General features: G+C 41.5%; 2 protein-coding genes across 2 annotated transcripts in view; both read left to right on the top strand.

Annotated features, from left to right (window-relative positions):
• Positions 1 to 24,800, top strand: part of otofa (otoferlin a) — a 934,066-nt gene that overhangs the window by 486,212 nt on the left and 423,054 nt on the right. The gene's annotated exons all lie outside the window — the stretch shown is intronic.
• LOC104966084 (F-box/LRR-repeat protein 17-like) overlaps positions 4,031 to 24,800 on the top strand; it is a 198,938-nt gene continuing 178,168 nt past the window's right edge. The window contains exon 1 of the mRNA XM_010795212.1: positions 4,031 to 4,076. The gene's annotated coding sequence lies outside the window, so the exon portion shown is untranslated. The remainder of the gene's footprint in view (positions 4,077 to 24,800) is intronic.

The following is a 24,800-nucleotide window of genomic DNA, read 5'->3' on the forward strand; positions in this document are numbered from 1 at the left end:
ATGTGTGTGTGTGTGTGTGTGTGTGTGTGTGTGTGTGTGTGTGTGTGTTTGAGAGAGTGTGTGTGTGTGTGTGTGTGTGTGTGTGTGTGTGCGCGCACGCTTAGTATGCTGCACTACCTGGAGCATTTGCCCCTCTTTTCTAGACAGCGGTAAAGGGCTGGAAATATGAGCCATTACTGGAAATGAAGGTGTGTTCATGTGTGTGTCTTCACAAAATGAATTTGTAGCTGACCTTTATAAACCTGCATAAGTATAAAAGTGGGACTAATAAGAACTGACAACACACAACTGGCAGCCACTGCATCCCATTAGACATAGTGTTGATACAGTATGTTAGACTGCTGAAGGTGTGGGTTTCCAATTTTCACATCTGTCCATCGTCACTTACAGTTAAAAGACGCTCATAGTTACATGTTGCGAAACGTTAGGAAATTGCTGGTATGCAACGCTCATAAGCTGGCAGTTTTTATTACTTGTTTTAAAATTTATAATGCAAAGGCTCATATTGTCACCTCTAATGTATGTACTCTGGTAGGACTTCATGTAAATGCATTTCCATTCCGTAGTCCTGTATGCTGATGCATGGAGACCAATTCTGCATTAAGAACGTATTTAGTTTAATGGCAACATTTTAGACGAAATTCTCCAAAGATAATTCGGTTCATTTTACATTTGGCAATACACATTGTGGATAGTGTGTATATAACTTTGAGTAGTTATCGGATGGGCAAAAAGTAGCATCATGCACTGGATCACGTGTTGTGGAAGTCAGTGTTTGAGCCAGGCGGTGTGGCCCGGTGCCTTAGGCCTGGTGATGGATAGGCTGAGGGGGAGGCGGCTTGCTGCTGATTGACAGTCAGGGCTGAGTGTGGGCAGATGGGCTGTGGTGGCTGTCAATATGAAGTGTTGTGTGTGTGTGTGTGTGTGTGTGTGTGTGTGTGTGTGTGTGTGTGTGTGTGTGTGTGTGTGTGTGTGTGTGTGTGTGTGTGTGTGTGTGTGTGTGTGTGTTAGAATCTCCCATTTAAAGATGTTGCTTTTCTGCCTTCTTGTTACAAACCACCCTTGTTCTGGCACACAAAGCCTCAATCTGCGATCTGTTTACAATGCAGTTTCTGCCCAAACCTTCACAGTGTACAATACAGGTGTACAATACATTGTAGGCAATGCTGTGTTTAAATCTTCAGAGACCTGGGCCTAACCCGGATCACATCACTCCTCTGATGACGGGAGGCACCGCGGACTGTGTTTACGTCAATGATGCTTGTTGCTTAACAAAGTCAAAGTAGATGGACAGTGTCCCCTTGTTTCTTTTTATGTTCAAGGTGCGAGCCATATTATCTGCCCGGAGATAATATGTACGGTTATTGAGCTAATTGATTCCTGACCTTTGAGATGATGATATCTGATATTTGAGAAATATCATTATTAAAGAGCTGTTATCAAGATACTGTATATGCTGGGTAATTTGACTTTGAAAAATAAAATCAGTTGTGTCTGATGTACAAACAGTGTTGACAATGTAAGTTAACACAAATAAATCTTTGGCACATATTGAGTATAATTTCTCGTTGCTAATAGGCAAACAAAACATTTAAATGACTTGATTCAGTGGCTATACAGTTGAACAAAAATGCACAATATTTCTCCTGCCCCTTTCTACTTTAGGAACAGCACACTCATGATATTCAGGTAACTTTGTCCTCTGCCTCTTTTACTATACCTCCCTCACATGAAGTCTTTCTCTTCCTCTGTAAATCCCTCTCTTCCATGAGTCATCCATTGTGGGGGTTCCCGTATCTGCTGGAGCCGTGCCTGAGTAGTGTGGGATTACTACAGAAACGCGCACACTGTTATGCTTCTCCCTTCACTCTGTGGGGTACCACAGAAATGTGCCAGGGGACATCCATGTTGACTGTGAGGACCCTGTGGAGAATCTTCCGTGTAGCACTCGGTCATGGAAACCTTCCTTCCTCCTCCAGGACTGTATCTAGAGGAGTAGATTGAGTCACTTTCTCACACACACATTTAAGAGTCTGACTGCCTGTGTTGAAGAAATAAAGGGATTGTTAAGGAATCACCTCGGTTAGATAGAAAAGAAAGAGGTAGAAGCACAGAAAATATAATTTCAGAGGATAGTTGGTGGTAATGCTTAAAGGCAGGATAATATTTACATGTGTTTTCTGTGCAACATGTTGAGATTTTAATGCTGTGGGATTCTTTGAATGAATGTGCATTAATCAGCCATTATTCATTGCAGTTGACTTGATCAATGGTCTGCTGGCTATATGTATCTTTCACTGCCTAATCGATCATGAATACCCAATCTCCACCCCACTGAACTGACGTAACTTTTTTAAATGACCTCTCCCACTTCAAGTTTAGTGTGGAAGTTTATAATGTGTCGGGGTCTTTTGAGTTTGTACTGGTACTGTTGCTTTAATGCAGCTCTACCTGTCCTTGAGCATGTCCATTTCCTGCCTCTTTACACTTTACTCATACTAATACTACTAATTAGGCGAGAAATATTAATCTCTTTGAAGTAGCGCAGAATGAGAATAAAGCCGTGTGCCTTTTGTGTTACTCATCGTGTTTTGTCCTGATTCTTTTTACAAGCCATATCAGAGCTTCATTGGCAAAGATCAACATGTGCAGAGAGATCATGCTGTCTCCTTTTATCTTGCCAGATCCAAAATCCTGTTTTTCCTTTTCCTGGCTCACTAAATGTGAGATGAATGGCAGAGATGGGATGGCGTCCAATGGGATTGTTCATGTCCAAGGACAACTCAAACTGTTTTATGATTGCATGAGTTGGCTGTGAGCTGGTTAGAAATACAATGAAATGCCAATACAGTGCTTCATTCGTTTAAAAACAAATGTAGAGTTCCCTACTCTGATTTTACTGCTTTTTTTTTGGGGGGGGGGAAATCCACAATTTTTACAACTTGGTTATGACTCTATGGTGTTGGAGCTTGGATCTGGCAGGATCAAGAAAGGAAATCATGATGTTGATCTTTGCCGATGGATCTCTTATATGGCATGTAACAAGAACCATTACACAACACCACGAGTACCACATGGCAGGATGAGTGCTATTTTTTCCTCTTTTAAAGCATTTTAATGGGATCAGGTGTGCAAAACTAAAACGTTGTCATTAGAAGCCATTTCTGTCAAAGGTACAACAATAATTAATTTTTGATTTCCCTAGTTTTTATTTACTCCCCAATGTGATGAGTTATAATTGAGATTATAAACAACTTTATCCAATATCAAAAGATGCTTCATGCTTGCTGGGATTCATTATTTTATCTAGTGTAAATAACCTTGTACAGCACAATACCTTTGACAATGCAATTTTAAATTAGTAGGTTGGTCTATGAATGTTAATTAAAGGTACCCTGTGGAGTTTTATTGATAACAAACACTTGATTAGATGCAAAAGAGGCATATCGTTACCTCATTATGTGAGAGATGTTGGTATGTGACCAGGGTGTGTGTATTATTACATTATTGTATTATATAGTATGCTCTCTTTCTACTTTGTCAGCTGGCAGTATATGAGAGGACAGGGGTGAGGGAGGTTTGCTGACTGGGGGAATAAAAGAGTTCTCAGCTGCTATATGGGATTCAGCAACATTAGGTAGAACCAACCATGGCTGTGTGTGTGTATGTGAGTGTGTGTATGTTTGAGAGAGAGTGTGTGCGCAGTTTCACCCTGCCTCTGTGTCTTACTTTTCCTCCTCCCCTCGTCTCCCCTCTCTGTCTTTCTCTCTGTAATAAAGCAGAGTATTTATTTCCCCCTCTCTGGCTCTCAGGTCTCTTAAAGGGAGTCGGGGACTGAGCTGATATTAGACTGTATGTGTGTGTTTGTATGTGCGACACACTGTGTGTGTGTGCAGCCGCTGCTGTTCTCTCACTCTCACGCTGTGCTGTCTGCTTGTCTCATCACCCATCCCAAACGTACAGTTGCGTCTTCTTGCGTGCTAACACACCGAGATTGAAAGTTGCTGATTCTGAGCCGCGGGGACTCGTCGAGGAGAGGCCTCTGGCGGGGGCTGATTGAGCTGTGCTGAGCTGAGGTAGAAAAGTTACAGTAGCATGCTATTACCTGCCAGTGTCGATGGACTTTATTAGCATTGCAGATATGCTCTAGCAGAACTCAGTGAAGCCATGCAAATCATTTTATGACTTTGGTCCACAGGGGAGGTAAAAGCTAAAAAGGTTTGTCTCATTCTTGTCAATGAGACTTCATCTTGGGTTCTGTTTAGGGGCTTGCATGCCAGTTTACAAAATGATACAACTATTTTTTCTGATGTTTTAGAATGTCCAAGACCCCTTTAATACTTTGGAATCAACCATTCTTATAGGGTATCGACTAATTCCTGACAAACGGCGGTGTGTTGTTGAACTGAACAGACATTACATGTTTTTTCTAAATCCCTTGAGCAAACTTATTAGGACGATATTTATCTAGGTCATGTTAGATTTAAAAAAAAAAAGTTTTATGTGGGACCACTTATGTCCAAAAAGAACAAGGTTCTTTCTTCCGTGCAGCAAGACAGCGGAGCAGAGATCGGCGCAGAGCGTTATGCTGGTGAATTAGATCTTCACGGCTATGGGACTGAGCCTGACAGTCGGCCCAATGAAGATGATTTATGACTGGCTAGGACAGTCAGAGATGGATGAGGAGAAACAACTTTGATCAAAGTTTTCCTCTAACAACACAGAAAGCTCCTTCTTAGTCCCTGTTGATATCTTAAAGTGGCCTGACTTTAGTTTCCAGTGGGAAGCAGCGGTGTCTTTGTATCTGTTTTCATAGTTGTACACCTGCACACAAAAACGTTTAAAGCCATCTGTTCACTGAAAGGCGGATATGCGGGTTTAAATAATAACGAATACCAAATGATCATAAACAATGAGTATGTCCTACTCCAAGCCATTTAGTGTAGCTGGGTGATAACTATTACAAATTGTGAAACAATTATTGATTTGATGAACTAATGACACAATTTGCAATAACATGAACACACCTCACAACACAACTACCTATTTTTTGATGAATGTTCATTGGAAATGTTCATCTTTGTTTTTTCACTTCCAGGTTTAGTATGAATTATTACTTTGACTGGTGAAAACAACAATTAAAAATAATAACACTTCAAATAAGGGGGCTACCTTGAAATCACAAGGTCTAAAAGGTTATCTTGCACCATCCCTGATTTGAGTCCAGCCGAGGACCTTAGTCTGACATCCTTTCCAATCTCTCAAAACAAATGCCCTAAAAAATTTGAATAAAATAGCTGGCAAGAGGTCACCTCCTTACAAACAGGAGAAAAACACAGCTTAGTAATTGGGACACCTGCACAGACGCAGATATGTGGGCCTGTGTTGCGGTCTTTTTTAGAGCTTAGATGTTCTGTTGCTAAGACTCCTGTGGCTTTCCAGCTCAGTGTGTGTCCATCCCTGCTCATCTGCTGCCTCTCTGCAGGTCAAACCCTAATCCCATGAAGGGGCTTGAGGCCAGTTGCCCCCAGGAAGGAGTTTACCAATGCTCGTCTCACAGGGACCAATCAAGACTAGCTATCTGTTACAGGTTTCCTTTGTCGCGACTATTCAGACAGAATTAGGAGGCACACAAAAAAATGTGTTCATGTTGTGAGGCTTCATTATGTCTGTTTAAGGCAGATTTAGGAGAAGATATCCAACGTGGATAAAGGACACACACACACACACACACACACACACACACACACACACACACACACACGTCATTGTTTCCAGCCCTGTTTTGGCTGCTCCTCTAAGATATAAATGATATCAAAAACATGTTTGGCTAACAAGCTGTTTGTTAGCCTGTTTGCCATTTGTTTTTTCCAAATGTATTTCTTTCCAATGCTTATTCGATGTTACTCATCCTTCTTTTTTTTTTACTGTTGCAACAACACTGAAAAAAAGGCGTTGCTAACCCTGAACCTCTTTTTCGAGGTTTTCCGTCCCAAAATGAAATTGCATCTCTTTACTGGGGAGGGGTATACAACTCAATACTTCCCTGCCTGAATTTGTTTTGCATTGAACTGTTTAATATCAAAAGTTTGCACTTAATGGTCTCAAGTCTTGTTTATGCCACATATTCTGCACATATTTAAGTAATAACTTTGCCAATTTTGTACAGTACAGTACAATTATTTTACAAACAGGATCAAACATATTTGTCATTAATCTGTGTTTTATTTATATCTGCTGTGTTATAGATGTTCCCTTCTGCTAAATGGAAAAAAAATTATCAAAGTAAAGTATCAGAGATCATTTTGCTTGGTATTTAGGAAATTGCACTTTATTGTTGCCGATAATTCAGACCATAATCTAACTGTGATTAAACCTTTATTATCAAACTATAGTTTATTGTTCTGATGGTCCTGTTATGCTTTATAATTATTGTCCATGTATGATATTGAATGAACAAGAGCCCTAAATCTTTGAAATATTGGAACATTACTTGACTTGAAATATTGGAACATTAAAAAAATCGTGTCAAAGATGAGTTTGGAATGAACAAAAAACAAGCAAAAATGAAAGTTTGTACCGGTTGACACAATCTTTTTGTTACCTTCTCGATACGTTTTTTTCTTTCTATCACTCCCCCTCTCTCTTTTTGTCTCTCCTTGCCTCCTCCCTCCCTCTCCTTATACCTCCGACACACATCTAAGCCCATGAGTGTGTCTGAGCTCTGTGAGAGTCAGTGTTTGATTCGTTTCTCTCTTAGCCCAGCCAGCTTCCTATCACCCCCAACCTTCACTGTCTCTCTCATCTCCCATCTTCCCTCTGCCATAAGTCCCAGGCTGACCTGGCACGTACACCCACATTTCCCACCCGGCTCCCCCAAATCCCTTATTTCCCCCCCTCCCCTCCTAGTCTCCTCTCTCAGCAAGGACTGGAATCCACCATCCAGCCTCCTCTGTTGTCTGGACCTGAAACACAAGCAGGTCTCTTTGTACTGACTGATAAAAGGAAGAAAGCATGGTGAGGGAGGAGGATTAATTTGCTCGCAGGCCAGACGACACATCTGCTTGTTGTGTTTGTGTCTTCCCCTTCCCTCCTGTAGTTTCCCTTGCACTCGTTCTATTATCTTTGATGAGAGGAGAGGATATTGGGTCGAGATGCATGGCGAACTCTCAGGGCTGTGACACTCCTCTAATCCGGTCTCTGTTCTGTCTTTTGCCCTTTTTGTCTTCCTGCTGTCTCCATCCAGCATCACCTTCCTTCCTCCCTGTTCCTCCTCCCCGTCACCTGGCCTTCAATTTGCCATAATCTCCATCTTTTCTTCCTCCAAGAAAGGGCCTCCTCCATTCATTTTTGTTTGGAGAAAGTAGTAATTATAGGAAAGGATTTACTGTTATTCATGGTTATGCATCTGACTTAATCTCTCAAGCAGCCAGGAACTGTCTTCACGCTTTCATTAGCAAAGATGACAGCCAGCAAGACACTCTCTATCCCTGTTAGTAGGATGCACCACCATTTATTGCATTATTCCATCTGTCTTGCTTCTAGATGAAAATTGAGCCCCTTTTTCTCCTTGTATGCGATTCACCTTGGCTTCCATGGCATTGCTGCCCCCCCCTCCCTCACCATCCTTCTGACCAGCTCATTGTCCTGAGCCCCGGGTCATGGTCACTGGTCCATGTCAGCCCTCTCAGGGGCGTGTTGACGGCCTTTCTGCTCTTCTGACAGCTCTCTGGGTCAGCGGAGACAAAGGCATAGCCCAGGAAGGGATTAGTCCTTTTATTTATGGTCTGGCTTTTATTCTGCTTGTTTGTTGGAGAATTTCCAAACATATTATTATGTTTTATTATGCATGAAAACATACATTTCTGTTATTTTTCTCCTGCTGCTCTTGTGAACCTGGTGAACCTGTGTTACTTTTACTTTCATACACGTATGCCGGGCAATATAGTTATGCAGAGGGAGTGACCTTTAACCCTGACAGGGATCCTTGGCACTTAAGGTCATCGCGGGCAGTAGGAACAGATCTAAAATGTCTCTGATCAGAAAAGAAAAGGAACTCAGGCCAGTGGGTGAGTCTCCCCATATCCTTGACCTCCTGCCCCATCTATTGCCCCTGCTCCCCCTTTCATCCCAGCTCAAACTTAGCATCCCACGCCTGCGAGACCTTTAGGGAATTACTGTAGGAGGAGGAGGAGGAGGGGGGGTGTCTTGTCTGCTCTGTCACTTCATGCTGACACGGTGTGAGGTGGAGTGACACTGAGCCCAACCGTAGTGTCACGGACCAGTCTGGCCCAGGAAGTCTGACCTCCATGACCCTTTCCCAGACCAGCGGAATGTTCACAGGCTGGCTTTTGTTTGTATTGTGTAAATGTAAGTCTGAGAGGAAGGCAGAGTGACTGGGGCTGGGTTCTCTGAGGAGGACCTAACAAAGGTACAGATCAGCAAAGCCTCGTTGTTTATACAGCCGAGGAAAGGTTTTTGATGAAATTGCCTAAAAAAATGCTGGCTCAGGAATTGTGTTGAATAGCTCATAGTTATGCCTGCTGCTGCTATTTGGAAAGAGGGCTAAAGGCAAACTGTAGCCACCGCTCAAAGTGAAAGAAAGACTGTCTAAAGTCTACATGTCATTAACAATGATAAACACAATGCATATCATTGGAAAATGTACTTCAGAGTCTGTGTGCTGTATGGTTTAAAAAAACTGTTAATGCACTGATTCGTTCACTGTCAGAGTGAACGCAAAGCAAGTAGTACAATGCAATGAGAAGCATGAGCAAATTCAACACCCTGTGAAACTAAGATCTCTCCGCAAGTCGCTGCATCATACACTAAATACATTTCTAGTATCAAAAGACATTAAAGGATGAATCCATATAATTAAACAACACATGTAAGTAAAGTCAATTGTACAACTCGGGAAGAGAAAGAGAAGCTCTGAAAACCTCATTAAAAATAAATAAAATGTAGACTGTACAGATCAAAGATGGATCCTCTACAATTGATGTATGGCTTGTAATAAGCTGGGCAAACATTCAAGTTGCTTAAAAAATGCTTTAACAGTGTTTTCCAGATTTCCATGGAGACCCATCTGGAGAGGTGAACACTGTCACAAAACACTATCTGACATTGGAATACAAAGGCATATGGGACAAACGGTATGCTATGCATGTCTGTTTTGAGGACACATTCCACATGTGTGCTTCAGGTCTATGTGCTTTCATTTGAAAGATGTAACATGTTGGCTGTTGGGTCTGAAGTACAAACGGGAACAAATTGGTTTAATGCCGTCATTCCCACTGAGCCAATGCAAAATCCCTAAGATAATTAAACTTTCTTTGAGTTAAACTTGCTAACTTGAAGATTCGGGAAGTATGTTTTTGGCTCAAGTGTATGCATTCAGGAGTTATGAAGTGTCAAGTCATTTATTGGATATCGGAGTCTTACTTGAATGATCCCTTAGCAGGGCCTTGGTGCACCTGCCTCCATCCAAACAAAGCATGGGAAAATCAGTGTATGCAGTGTACTTGGAATTGTCATTGTAATGGCACATAAATCACAGCATATAGAAAGTGATTGTTCAATGGTTAATTGTGTACCCTTACAGTGACATAATAGCCGCATCCATCCTTTTTATGTCTTTTTGCCCCTTAAATGTTCAAAAATGGTGACAAGCTAATGAAAGGAATAACCTCTCCTAGTCTGCAGGCAAGGCTTGGATTAGATTTTAAGCATTGGCCATAAACTGGCTGCAGCTGGACACTTGGACCCCTGTTGTGGCCTACCGGGGAACATTTACTGGACTGTGACAACCTTCAAATGGCAAGAAAAAAAAACCTCTACTGTGCAGACTGTCAACAACAATGACATTATCATGCAGCATATACGTACATTTTTGTTGGCACTATTGTTGGGCTCTATACTAACTCAGACACCATTGTTTCCTTTTTACCTTTGTCTGGAACTCATTGTCAACCCAGGGCTTTCTGTGGAAGCTGTGCTGCTCTGACAGCCTTACATTCGGTGGCACAATAACACTGACACTCATGTGGCTGTTCCTAACCGTGGCTTTTTTGCTCTACTGAATTAAAGTTAAAAGTATGACCTGAGAAGTAAGGCTTGTTAGATATGTGAGAAAATGTAAAATGGTTTTCTGGGAAAGAATTAGATCACTTGAGACCCACATGAAATGCCCCAAAAACTCTTTGTCTGCTTTTAAAGACTAAAGTTAAATACTGGGGGGAAAAGTGAGACTAGCTCGGTTTTCGATTTCTTGCCTTCCTCTCCTTCCTCTCCTTCCTCTCCTTCCTCTCCTTCCTCTCCTTCCTCTGACCCCCAGCTCTTACAAGGGCTGTGATTCCTTTTAGAGAAAGCATGGACATACTGCCGCTCCATCCATTTTACAAATATACAGGCCTAGTTAGACCACTACACTTACTGTTCTGTGTAATGATGTGTCCTGCTTCGGCACAAGGTAAGATACATGGAATATCTCCTCTGTACTTGTTTATGTAAGTCTCTCAGACAAAGTTGTGACATTGGAGTTCCAATTACCTCTGCAATATCAATGTGATGCTTAGAGCGTGGACTTGACTCCACTTCTAGCTGATAGCTCTGTCTCTGAGGGTCTTTGCTGTGGCTCCTAATATGTAGAGCAATATAAAAGATGAGTTGATACTCTTGGAGACTTGGCGTTCATGCTGCGGGACAACAATGCAATGTGGCAGTTTAGAGATAATGACTGCTGTTGTGTGCGCTCGTGCCCAGTGTGTGCTTTCTGATTGCACATGGCTGGTGAGCTTTAGATTACTCTTCACCACTGGGACTGTCGGCTACCATTTAAAGCACGTTTATTAGAAGTATGGTTCGACTACGTCTTCTAATTTTAACATCAAAACGACATTGTATTGGTGTGTGCAGTTATTGTATCAGGCGTATGATATACAGATGGATTCATGAATGTATATTTTTTGCAAACTTTCCCTGCTTGCAGGAGCAGTCATTTCCTTGTGAGGTTAGCTGTTTTCTGTTGTGATGCTTCTGCTATTCAAGTGCCATTAAAAACTGAAAATAACAGGACAAATAATTCAGCAATGTGTGCACAAGTTAGTTGTTCATTTGACATTTCCTGCAATTTGTTATTTTTCTGAACTCTAGAGCACTGGAAATGTAGCTTTTTCTACCAGATGCCATCTCCTAGACTTTGTCCTCTCACCATCTACTCATACCAGCGTTGTAGTGTACATAAGTGTACTCTTGTCAACCCCTGGAGACTGCCGATGTATTCATCAACCGCTTCTCCCATCAGAATAACTCATTTAGGGCCGTTCAGTCTCGTACAGTACACAAACAATTTACACAGACTGGAAAATTGCCTTGGCCAGGTAATCCATCGCAGTAAATGCAAAGCCTTGATTTGTTTTGGTTCCCCAATTTGTTGTGCACGATGAGTGTTTTCTTGTCAGTGTGGGTAGATTAAATAATGCCATGCTTATTGTCAATCACCTGACACCCACGAGAAGAATTCAAACCTGTGCTAGGAAATAATCACTGGCTAACGTGGGATTTAGCGATAATTTGGAACATCTTTGGTTTGCTGAGTCTGTACTTTATTCCCTGCAAAGATTGACACAGTAAAGATTTTATAATACTGGCAATACAAAATATAAATGTATTTATTCAGATAATTTAAGTAGTATTTATACTATTAAATGAAGAATAAGAAATTCAAACAATTGCAAACTATCATTTGAATTTTTTTAATCAATTTAAAGGCTCCATCCTGAAATTGGGAATTCATGTTGCCTGGATGTCGAGCTAACAGGACACGGCAGATTTCTCTCTTTTCTAATGTTTAAAGTGCAACACAAACTCTCTCACTTCATCAACATTTTTTCCATCTACGACACTCAGTTCAAAATGCTCCCACACAGTACTTCTCAGATTGTTTGGAGTCATGAATATTCGTTTAGCACGGCCCGCTTGTTGCAATGCATCAGTGCATGCAATGATCAGGGTGACAGCTAATTTGACGAACTCCACCTGCCAGAGTAGAAGACAAGCTTTGTGCGCTGACATCGCACATTTTTAATGTGCTAACAGAAGTGCAGATTAACTACTTGTTATCACTTAAACAGTATTTTATTTTTCGAAATTAGCCTTTTAAGCATGCATCCCATTCTGACTGGTGGTAGACTGCGCGCAGGTGTCATTACTAAATAATTAAAGCTCTGTGTAACGCCTTGTGTATGATGATTTAGCTTGCATGTCTCTTTACCTCTTATTATATATATTTTTCATATAACAAACTTTATTAAGCAAACGACTGCTTTGAACACTAGGTCTCCCAGGATGTCTGCTATCTGAGATTTATTGCACTCTTGTGTATTTCATGTTATGCTTATCTTGACGAGAATACATTGAGCTGCGTGCAAGTTATAACTGCAGCTGTTTAGTAATTGTCTGTGTAGGCAGGGGAGCACACCACATGCACTCTATTGTGTACTTGTGCATTTTAGATCAATCTTAAATGCACTCTTGTGTAGCGGTGTAGGATGCTCTGCAGTGTGGCGCGTTGAGGGGCTGAGTACTCCGTCAGAATGGACAACGGGCCCTATACCTCCGCCGGACCAATTAGGCAGCAAAGCAAGACTAATGACTGTGGTTAACTTGGCCTCTGAAGGATGGAGCTGTCTCCATCCGACTGCCTCGTTATGTGATGGAGGAGGTTGTGTATTTGCTTACGTGTGAGTCTAAATGATGACAAGCAGATGCCTGCAGCGGGCGCGTCCACCCATAACTTGGCCTCTCTTCCTCCTGAGATTACAACACAAGGCTTCTGTGACACCTTGCAGGCCCACACCTGGTCACACTGTGGGGGTGTCGAGGAGAGGGGAAATGCATTTCTATGATCCCCCGCCCTTTATAACAAGCTAATTAAGCACTGTGTGTTGCATCCTAGGGCGTTATTGAAATGACTCGGTCACAGTTCAGTAAGGCTTCTAATGGACGTAGGAAGAAAAGGAGCTCAGGAGGACGATGAAGGAGGGGAATGGTGTGGGGGTCCGGGAATGGCGCAGGGACAAATTAGCTGAAACAGTTGTGTGTAACAAGCTCCCCACTGTATTCTTCTAATACAGACAGAGGAGGCAGCCATGCTGCTACGGTGTGGACGTAGCTCTGCAGCTGCACATACCATTCATTAACGTAGCTTCAGACTCCACCTGCCATGTTTCTGGGAGGGTATACATTTTGGCATATTCTTGCTGATGGGACAATTTTGTACACGTGTTAATGTTTTCTTTTTTTCTTTGTTTTTAACTATTCAAATCTATAACGGTTGCAGCAGTGCTATTTGTCAAAGCTATATAAGGTTCAATGAAAAGCAGAGTCTTCTCCAGTTGACCACAGAGGGAAACATGCTGACTGTAGACTGTAAGAGACAGAACATTGTCCTGTTATTCATTTCATCAGATCTGAAGAGAAGTTCTCTGCCAATATGTGAGAATACTGAAGCGAAGACTGTGATTTTGTAGGAATTGTTTTTGCTGGCAGGACTTCACAAGTGTATTACTATTTTTGTGTGCATTTTAGTTTGTAATGTGTGCAATGTGTCTAACCAGTCTCTCCAAGTTGCATACCTCTGTTTTCAGTCTTCCCAGCTGTGTGCTTTCTTCATCAGGAGACATTAAAATGACACCTGATCAGACACAGGCTCTTGTTGCCAGGCGCACATTTCCTTTATATGGCGTTCAGTAGCGTGCAGCTCGCACAAAGGCAGAGGCAGGTGTGAAATGCAGGAGAAAAAGAAAGATAGAATACAATTACACATTTAAATGAAAATAAAATCATTTGTAATTTCTCTCTGTTGTTAACACTGGTGATTTATATGTCAATACATTTTATTTGAAGACTATAACGTAAATAAAGATATTGCATTACTAAAATTGTTTTTAGTATAGTACCTATTCCATAAATTTTTCATTAATCTTGCCTGAACTCCAAGCATTTTCTTCTTTCTTCATGTTATCTGAGTCCTCTTTAGGACACAGTGTTCTTCTCTAATGTGAGCTGAAGTGCATTCGGGGGTGTCGCAGACGCTCTTGCTGTTAGAAGTGATAAGTAGAAATACTCAAAGCAGACAAATATCTGACGAGGAAAAGACCAAGTGCACGGTTTACAGTAGAAACTTTTAAGAACTGTTTTGTTCGTAAAAATGTGTGGTTCAATTTAAGTGAGACTTGTTGGCTTTTCAGTTTTGACTCTCTCCAGCTGGCCTGATGCATCTGTGGCTTTCTTAAGACATGTTGGCATGACACTGCTGACAGTTTAAGTTATACCTCAAAATTCCCTGGCTCATTTTCTTCTTTCTGGAAAAATGTACTCAAAAATCACTGCACTTAAGTGGATATCATTAAAGTATCAGAAATTAGACACCTGAAAAATCAGATCCAGAAACAGCACTTGGGAGTTTGCCTGATGCAGATAGAATTAGTTGGGTATGTGCTCTTTGGATGATGCTTTGGTTTATTTGATACTCCTCACCGGCTCACAGCGAGTGCATTGAGGTGGCAGCAGATTGGCCATGATTTAGTGTTTTTAGTGTGCTAGGTTTGAGACTCAGACTCTGGCAGATCTTGATTGCTTGCCGCTGCTTGGATAAATCAAATGTGCCACTGACAGAGGTGGAGGTAGAGCAGGAGCTCGGTGAGTGGAACTGTCAGCTACCTGCTGTTTAGATTTAGTCAAAACAGGCGGAGACCTAATTTCTCCTGAGAGTCACAAATTGGATCGGCCAACTTGTTGCCCTGACCCCTCGCTAATATTTCCACTCACTTCAAAGAAAGGGAGCGAAAAATACGTGCAGGAAAGAAGAAGAAAAAATACTTCAATGGAATGTTAATTTGCTTTATTAATTTATGTAAATGACGCGCAGCAGCTGTTTGAATCGGAGTGTTAAATTGCTTACCCAAGCATCGTCATGTAGGCTATATGTAAATGCAGGTGTGTGCTAATTGAAATTCAATATCCTTCTCATCAGCAGGGGTTGCTGGCCTTCTCAAATGAGCCGCCCCCCCCTCCTCCCTCGCCTCCCCCTGCTCCTCTCTTGCTCTCCCACCACACTTGTTTGCCCTCCAACCTTACGTAAGTGGGTCTTTAATTTAAAAGTAAGCACATTAACTTCTTCAAACACAGGCTAGATAAAGTACCTCTTGCCAACAAATGAATAAGCGACGCCATAAATACCGCTCTCTCTCTCTTACACACACACAGGGAACACGCACAAACACACATGGGGGGGATCGATAAACAGCGGTATTGAGGCATCTCTTGAGGTCTGTGTCTGGCTCAGCCTGATGGTTGATTTATTTGTTCTTTGCAAAAGGCGGTAAATCAGTGCTTACCCTGAGGCCAGCTCGGCTCCACACAGCCAGGCAACCTACTTAGTGTCACTCTTCAACTCTGCCCTGTTCAGGCATCCGTCCATCCTCTTCATGTTTTTGCATTTTTGTTATTGCAGCAAATCGACGTTCTCAAATTCACTTTTCCTCGCTTTGAAAAATGCCAGACCACTTGAATGTAAAGGCAATTCCCGACAGTGTATTATGAGCGAGGTATATCAAGGTGCAATGTGTGTGGGAGGCATGAGCGATGCGTTCTGTTAATATTCATAGAGGTGTGGAGGCTGGCTGCTGGCTAATTGCTGCTCAAAGAAGTAGAAAGGTGGAGGGGAACAGGAAGATGGAAAGGAGAGGAGACTGAGAGGAGGGCTAACCTCCCCCCAGGGCTCTTTAGGGGCTGCTCTGTGTGGCGCGCTCCTCAGCTCCTCTGCTCCCCTTTGCTCTCCTCTGCCCTTCTTCTCTTAGTGTGGCCCTAAGACAAGAAGCCCAGCTGTCGTCTCACCGTTGACAGCGAAGCCACCACTACAAAAAACTCTTTGAATTATCTGAACTTTCTTTCTTCATCTCATCTCTCTATTTCTTTGTTTACTGACAATAAGACAGAACTGGGGGCCCTGCGTTAGAGGACAACAGTGTTTGCTTTTCCTTTGTTATACTTGAATTGCTCTAGTGTTGCAAACTTTTAATTACATCATCTTTAAAAGATTGCATTCAAAGAAAGGTGACTCGGGGCTGGAAGTTAGTTTGTATAACTTTGTGTGGTTCTTAATAATGTTGAGGCTGCCAAACTGCTAGCCGGGCAAGCTAATTGTGTTTGGCTCTAGCATCATTTGGCTTTATCTTCATGCCGACTGTGAGTACACTCAGTGGCAGCTGCTGTCCACATTGCTCATCAGGGGTGCGACAAGCTACAAGGCATCAACAAACCTGACCTGCCCTTCCAAAAAACTTCAATTCAAAACACATTACATATTTTTTTATACAGGCTGAGCAAACCTTTAGTACAATTATAGTGTCAAGACATGGGTTATTAATCAAGGAAAGTACGAATAGCCCAAAGAGGACATATGTTTCTGTTCAATTGACAAAAGTGGTTGATGGAATTTTTGGCTTTTGTGTGTCAACAGCGTACAAAAGTATGTGTGAAGGGCCACAAAACCCTCAGACTGAGCTAGTTAGAGTGGAACAATATGTCAACAAAACACATCACTTTGAAAGGACTTATCTTTTTGTTTCTTTTAGCAATTTTTCCCTAATATTACTGCTTATTTGAACTGAAACCATGATGTTTCTCTGACTACATTTTTCAAATAGTAACCTTTACTTACCTCAGTAACAGAGGTAGGTATAATATAATGTTCCACAGCACTAGGCATCAGAAAGCAACAGCCATGTCAGGTTTCCCCCTCTGTGTTTTGACTTCCATAGCATCAGTTGGTTTTTATTCTTGCATGTCTTACCCCCACTCCCAATACCCATTACACGACTGCTAGGGAGATTAACATAGTCAGACTGAACAAAACAAATGTTTGTCGTGCAGCAAGTTGTCACTATGACTTTACAGCCCATTAAGTTGATTACTTGTGTTCTTTTGGAAAAAATGACCAAAAAAAAGAACCAGCTCATCACAACCGTTTTTTCCAAAGAGCCCCTCTGGTAATATAGTGTTTATTTTATGGGCTAGGATTTGACTTTTAAAGTGTCTTCTAAATTAGAGGCCTGGTTTAACGCCGATTTAATATTCTGTTTAGATGCTCAATTAGATTTGTAATTGCTCCTCAGGCATGATTGCGTTTATATTGGCTAAGTTCATTAATACTGTGGGACTTAGGTCTGTGGCCAGCAACGCAGTAAAAATGAAATTAAACCCTCAACGTGTGGCTGAGGCTGCGTTGGAACCTGGAACAGTATCAGCAGAGCACGGGGATGTGTGACTCCAATGACAGATTGGAACCGCGAGCTCCCACATTCGGCGGTTAACTTTTTAATACAGATTGAAAATGTTGCTTTTAGAATTCACTAGAGTTCATCCGGAGTTTTAAACAGATTATGTTAACATTTGCTGAAGTGTGCTGCCTACATATGGTTTAACTTATGTTGGAGCTATGTGATGGAGCCTTTAGGGTTTGTGAAAAATCGTTTATTATGAGTTTGAGAGTTTATAGAAAGACTTAACTGACAAGCGGAAGACATACAGATGTAAAAAAAAAAAAAAGATTATACAGAGTGCTGCCGCTCCGCCTTCACAGCTTTAAGCCGTCCTTCTCTTCTTACTTTCCATTCCTTTCCCCTTTGCTTTTCTTCTATCTGTCACTTTCTTTATTTTTGTCTTTCATCATTGCTTTTCACTGCACAGTGTGTTATTACAAAGATGGCTGCTTTCTCTTGAGGTTTCGACTCACCGGTCGAGGGGCTCCAGTCTGAAAGTCCAAGAAGAGACCCAGATGTCTAGACACTTCCCTGTATAATTTAGTGATGCATTCTTTAAAGGTGTTAGAAAAACCACTGGATCTGGTCCTCTCCCCTATCTCCGGCAGCCTTTCCTTTCTCAGTGTATGGAAGCCCAGGTGGTTCAGTCCTACCGTTGCATGTGTTAATGCACTTGAAACACTCAGAAAACCTTAGTACAAAGACTTTGTTCACTAGCAGTGGGCTAGATGAAGCCCCCCAAAAACGATGCTTTAAAAGCTCACGATAAGTCATACATTAGCCTGGACCTAAAATACCTTATTAAGGCATTTAGCCCAAGAAAATGTTGTGCTTGACATTTTGTGTGTGACATGATTACATTTAGGCAGATGTGATCAGTGGTTTGTCAGTGATGTTCTTGTATATTACTTTGTTTTATTTTAGTCTCTCTAAGGGACTGAGCAATAATATAACCTTTTCATCAGTTGGATTCGGTCCAAAACATTTATCAGCTCCCTTTTGTATTGCTCCTGTCAACATTTAGTTAATAGTATTTCTGTTTCTAACACAATGTGCTCGTGAGCACTCTGTATCTCCTGTAGCATGCCAAACCTGTGATGGCTTTAAACAATCTCTTTAATAACATGGGCTTTACTGGCTCCACCAGATGATGATAGGGAAAGCATAAACAAATAAATAGTCACTTTGAATAATTCTTTGAAATGTTCAGAAAGCTCTCTTCATCTGTTTGTCTGCCAGCTGTCGTGTGATGCCAGATAGCTTTGGCTCCCGCTCTTCCCCAGAAGGGACAGACCGTATTGATGAAGCCACAGTTTACTTCTAATGTATGCTTCATGCTGTGTGGAGGGAAAAAGTCACCTCTTGAACTCTGATCTACTTTGCTCTTTAAACTATTCCATCAAACACACATTTATTTCACGCTAGCATCGCTAGGGGCACATCAGTGAAGAGAGTGAAAATGTAATTTCAAAGATCAGCCTGATTGTTTTAATATTGTTGATTAGGTTTTCATGTTTCCAAGCTTGGAGAAATCATTGTGGAATTATGTTTTGTACGTTTGTGGTGGATTAGGTAATTTAAGGAAAAATGCTATTGATGTTTTTTCTTGAGGCTGAGGCTTCGTTAGTAGGCCTTGTGTTGTTATAATGACTTGATTGTTTGAAGGAAAACAATAAATAACTTGAAATAGACAAGCTCAAACCCTAGCTTACTTTATTAATTCCATACACCTCAGGAAAATACGAAAAAACCTTGGCACCAGACAATTGATGTTGATTACTGAGAGTAGAATAAGTGTTATATTAGAAAGGTTAGGTGTAAAGTGTCTTCAGACGCAATTTAAAATGACTTCGATTTGAATTGGTTGAATTTTATAAAGTTCTTTATAGGAAAACCTTAACAAAGTAGTTTACAACTGGCTTAGAGACTTACTGAAAGTAGGTATGGTTTAGTATGAGAAAGCGGTAAAAAGTCCATAAGATAAACAGCGTGCTCTTGCTATAATGAGGAAAATCCAAACTTGAAATGTCATACTGCCGAACAGAACAGAGCCGAGGGATTGTCTGGCAAGATGTCTGTCAGTGCCAGCTTGGTTTCATTAAAATAGTTAGCCCCTGAAGTACTGGCACCATGAAAATGATAGTTTCTGAATAGTGGATGAGTACTACCAGTATTCTTGAAGAGAAATTACTGTATCATTTTGTATGCATGCTGTTGATATAGTTTTGTAACACAGCCCGAAGCTCCGAAAATGCCGTATCAAGCTCATTAATTGCAATATTTTCCAAAGAATGAGACACACACACAGCTAATGCCTTCATCTCTTTAGGTCTCTCTTTATTGACTTGGCGTTTGGAGCAATATTCTTTTCCAGTTGCCAACATGACTTGCAAATTACTGCTCTGTCTTTTCCAACTCGCTGTTGAATGAAATACCTGAAACTGCCTGAACCTTTTTGCCCAGAAGACTTTAATTGAGTTTGACTGATTGAGTAGTTTGACTGCTTTTAGGGCTGTTTCAATGAATAGCTATTTGGACAAGTTAATTGACAAAAGCATAGAAGCCTGGATTTTGCCACGGAAAAGGAAAAATTCATTTTGCTTTGGTTAAGAAGATTACATTTTCCATATAGGGGAATATTTTGTTTCCTGGAGGAGACCGTAACAAAAAAGTTTCCTCATCTCTGATCCCGCTCCAGGTCTTTCTTATTAGCATTTATCTCTCTACAATGATTAATCTCTCAAGATGGACACAAATACTCTCCTACTGCTGCACACACACGCACGCACGCACGCAGACGGACGGACGGACGGACGGACGGACGGACGGACGGACGGACGGACGGACAGACAGACAGACAGACAGATTTATGACATTGGATATTGACTTTTCTCTTTGGATCTTCAATTTTGTGACTTTGTTCTCAAAGATCCACTTATATTAGCCCCAACTGAGTGCTACATACAAATCTAAAAGTCAGATTATGATTAGCTTTTAGTTGGTGGAATTTGCCTTATAAACACATTAAAATAAAACCTCTAGCTCAATTATGTATTGTTTTGATTTCTGTGCTTCTAAAAGCAATTACAGACACATTTGCCTGCTAGTTAGTTAACATCTGCATGCTAACTTGTTGTTAGTGTCTCCCACCAGTCACCACTTAATCAAGCTGTGACAGTGACACATTTTAAAAGGCAAAGATAAAGAAACAGCTACTCTTAGGCCCCGTCCACACGGAGACAAAACGGGTTGTAACCACTAAAGTTCTTTATCGTATAGACGGTTCGTTCACACGAGGCCGAAACGGAGCCGCCGAAACGGAGCCCTAAAACGATACACTTTGATAACGGCTCCCATAGGTCAGGGGACGAAACGTTTGTGGCTCCGTGTGCACGCCCTATCCGATCATAGCCCTGCCTCTCCCCACCTCTCCTGCTCACCCCCACGTCATTGCTGATGCGTTTTACCAACAACAACAACAATGGCGGGGTTGCGTTAGTGCTCCAGACACTACTGACCATGATACAGATGTAAGTGCAAAATCTACAGCTCCTCCACCACAACGATCAAACAACAAGTGGACATGGAGAACCACATGTTGCTAAATCCACCGCGGAGAATAACCAGAAGGGCAACCATGCTCGGGGGGTCTTATTCGCTGCTTTTGGTGTATTTTGTGGCAGAAGTACAGCGCCACTTACAGGCCCGGCATGTGTACTACAGCGTCTCCAGTAGGGATGGGTACCGAGCCCCGGTATTAAGCGGGCCCCGGGGCTGAATTATTAAAGACCGTGGTACCGTTAAGCTCCGACATTATCGGTCTTTTTATCGGCACTGGAGACATCTAAAAAATATGTCATATGTATTATTGCTACAAAAACATTATATTGCAGTTTTAGTGTCGCCAACTCCCTTTGTAATACGCAAAAAGACTGCAAAATGCGTCCATGATTATTTTTTAAGTGTAATATAGGCACCTTTTTTAAGGTTTTTTCTTGGGTAGTGTTGGCGAAGTTGCCTGCCTGGGAAAGAGCATTTCCTGAAGTGAGGCGTGGTCCGTAAGCTGAATATTTTCCCACGAGGGTTTATTCGGCATGGGCGGTTATTATAGAGTGCTGTACCGAGTTAAATCTACATGGCCGGAGTGAATCGCAAGTTATATGTTGCTGATTAGTGTGCGCGACGACCGTGTATCTTTCGCTAGTGTTCGTGGTTGGTTCCTAGCTTTTTTCTTTTATTGTGGTGACGTTTGCTCCTGGCCCTGTGTTTTGGTTCTGTGGATCTTTCTTTCGTGTACGTGTCTCCTTTAGTCACCGTCGTTTCACTCTTTCATTTTACACTTATCGTAATACTGTCACTTCCTGTGGCGTCGTTTGTGGTAGCTCTTCGCTATGGGATCAAACCATCTTAGCTTTTGACACAATTTTTTATAGGCATGTTGGTCTTCTTGTGTTTAGACTAATATCTCTACGTTAAGAACTTGCTAGTTGGTTATCATGGCCTACGTCAAGCGTGGCCTTTCTATTTTGTAATGTTTTTCGGCTTGTATAGTCTTTATCTCGGAGTTCTGTGGGTCTTATGTTACAATGGAGTATTGTATCTTTTTGCGTAATGTGACGGCGTGACACGTAGTATTGTGTTAGACCGTTCTCTGTGTTCATAGTGTTTCTATTTTTCTATATTTTTGTTTAATATTTTAGGGACGCTGATAGTGCGTACTTAAGAAATAGGCTGTCAGGGATATCGCCGCGATGGGGTTTTATGTGCGTGTTCCGGAGGGGATTACATAGTTGTAGATGGCTAGCTGATTTAGTTTGAAATTTAGCATCTTCTGTCGGTTACAGTGGTATACTGGTCAGTAAGATCTACTGGGTGTTTATTATATTTTGTTTTTTCTAACAAGAAATTTATGGACCTCTTAATTGGCGTGCGTATGGTCGTTGGACTGGGTAATGATATGTGTTGTTAGTTGACCCCAGAGTGTAGTGCATTTCTGGATCTATTTAGAAAGGTGTCTGAAGCTCTCTATGTATGTAGAGATGGGCACTATTTGTGTTGTCGATCTTCTTCGCGTTTGTTGATGGCTGATAACGTGATTTGTCGGAGGAAGTTGGAGGTCTGCGCGGAAGCGAGAGGATGTTGGTGGTTCCGGAGGCAGGTGAAGATGCTCCCTGTTTGCTTGGCTGTCCAGTTATATAGATGGCCGTTAATTTACCGTGACTTGTGGTCTATGATTCAGTATGGTCTAGTGGATACTCATAAGTGACTGCGCAGTCTTTGCACAGCATCTTGCGTGTACGCTGGGGTGCTTTGCTACGTTTTCGGTGGTATGTCGACCGTCTGATTCCCTATGTCCATTGAGAAAGGGCTGCAATTCTCTATAGAATTGCTATCGATCGATGAAAAGTAGGTTCTTTTATTGGCAGAACTGTACCTGTACGATATAGTCCTTCATCAGGCCGGATCTAGTTGGCCTATGGAGAATAGCCAAGGAAACCTCTTTGTTTTTTCATTTGATTGATTGTCTTAACACTTGTTTTGATTGAACGAAAAATAAATTTAATTATATATTAAAGTGTAGTTTTCTTTTTGTTACAAAATTGTTTAAAATGTTTAAACTACTGTCTTAACATTGTTATCGACTTGAAATTGTTTTGAGTTATGTGAGTCAATGGAGATTAGTAAGGTGGGCATAGAAAATCATATTGGTAACTCAATTGAGACCACAACGACGATCGTATGTATTGTGGACTGCACCCTTTCAATGTAGCACCCACCCCCGATGTCTCGAGGATGCTTTCATGCACGTGGGCCACGTAAGGAGGCAGCTTACACCGCGTGAAACGATTCAAATCTGTTAACGAGCCAATGGCGGGTAATGTACGATTTTGAAGTAATAAACGTGAAAACAAAGTTGCTCGTAACAGTGTGGAGCCTCTGCCGTTTCAAATTGTTTGGGAGCCTCGCGCAAGGCAGGCGTAGAAGAAACACACACCACACACACACACACACACCACACACACACACACACCAACGGGTACATCGTACGGCGTCTCACCTTTGACCCGAGGCGGGGGAGGTATCGTCCCCTCCTTCTTCTCTNAGATCTGCATGGAGGAATGGGCCAAAATACCAGCAACAGTGTGTGAAAACCTTGTGAAGACTTACAGAAAACGTTTGACCTCTGTCATTGCCAACAAATGGTATATAACAAAGTATTGAGATGAACTTTTGTTATTGACCAAATACTTATTTTCCACCATAATTTGCAAATAAATTCTTTAAAAATCAGACAATGTGATTTTCTGGATTTTTTTTTCTCATTTTGTCTCATAGTTGAGGTATACCTAGGATGAAAATTACAGGCCTCTTTCCTCTTTTTAAGTGGGAGAACTTGCACAATTGGTGGCTGACTAAATACTTTTTTGCCCCACTGTATTTGACATGTACAGTAGCTATTCATGATTGTCTGCAGGGTTTAAGTAAAACGTTGTGTAAAAAGCTTTTAAGATGGATTTCTTTATGTGTGGTTTGTGGGGTATTTTCTAATTCAGTTCATAGTAATTATGATAATAATGATTACATTTTTCAAATAAGAAGCAGGAAGTGCTCTTCAGCAAAGGCAAACAAAGACATTCTGAAGTGTAGCCGGCCTCTTAATAATAGGTTCCTGTTGTCCGGCACAACAGACCGCTTTCAGCACACCCTCTTCTGAAGCGGCTACAATTCAGTGATTGCCCCCGGCCTTTCTGTCTTTGTTCCTCCACCTGACCCTTTCCTCCGTTTATAAATGAGAGCTTAATTGCATCTTGTTTGTGATGGCAGAGAGCTAGGGATGTGTGTTTGAGTGTTTATGTTGGCGAGGGAAACATAAATAGGACAAGCATGAAATAAATGTTGTTCTGCTGTATCAATTCAAGGCCTTACTTAATGAAAGAGAAGTGTACTTGCACACATAACATTTAATCAGACTTCATGTCAAAGAGAGCATATATAAAATATTTTGAAGTAAAGTTAGGATACTTCCATCTCTTTATGATGCTTCTGATGGTACACAGTACTGAACACTGCTTTTGTTGCCACTGCAATAGACCTCCTGGCCAACCCTCTACTACAGGGGTGTCCAAACTACGGCCCAGGGGCCAAATGCCATTTGGCCCATGCCATTTTGAATCAGCCCTCATCAAATTCAAAAAGTATAATGGAGTATGGCCCACAAATGAAACTTGTGCTTGTCTCGTATTGTACTTCGAAGTACAATACGAGACAAGCACAAGTTTCATTTGTGGGCCATACTCCATTATACTTTTTGAATTTGATGAGGGCTGATTCAAAATGGCATGGGCCAAATNGTTAACTCTAATCATTAACCTATGTTTTTTCAACTGAGTTAACTCTGTGTGTTGCTGCTAGCATACATAACACCTGACGTGGAAACGTTACTCGTGGATGGGGGGGCTACAGAGCTACTAG

Source organism: Notothenia coriiceps, unplaced genomic scaffold (assembly GCF_000735185.1).
Source record: "Notothenia coriiceps isolate Sejong01 unplaced genomic scaffold, NC01 NC01_scaffold00037246, whole genome shotgun sequence".
Classification (NCBI taxonomy): Eukaryota; Metazoa; Chordata; class Actinopteri; order Perciformes; family Nototheniidae; genus Notothenia; species Notothenia coriiceps.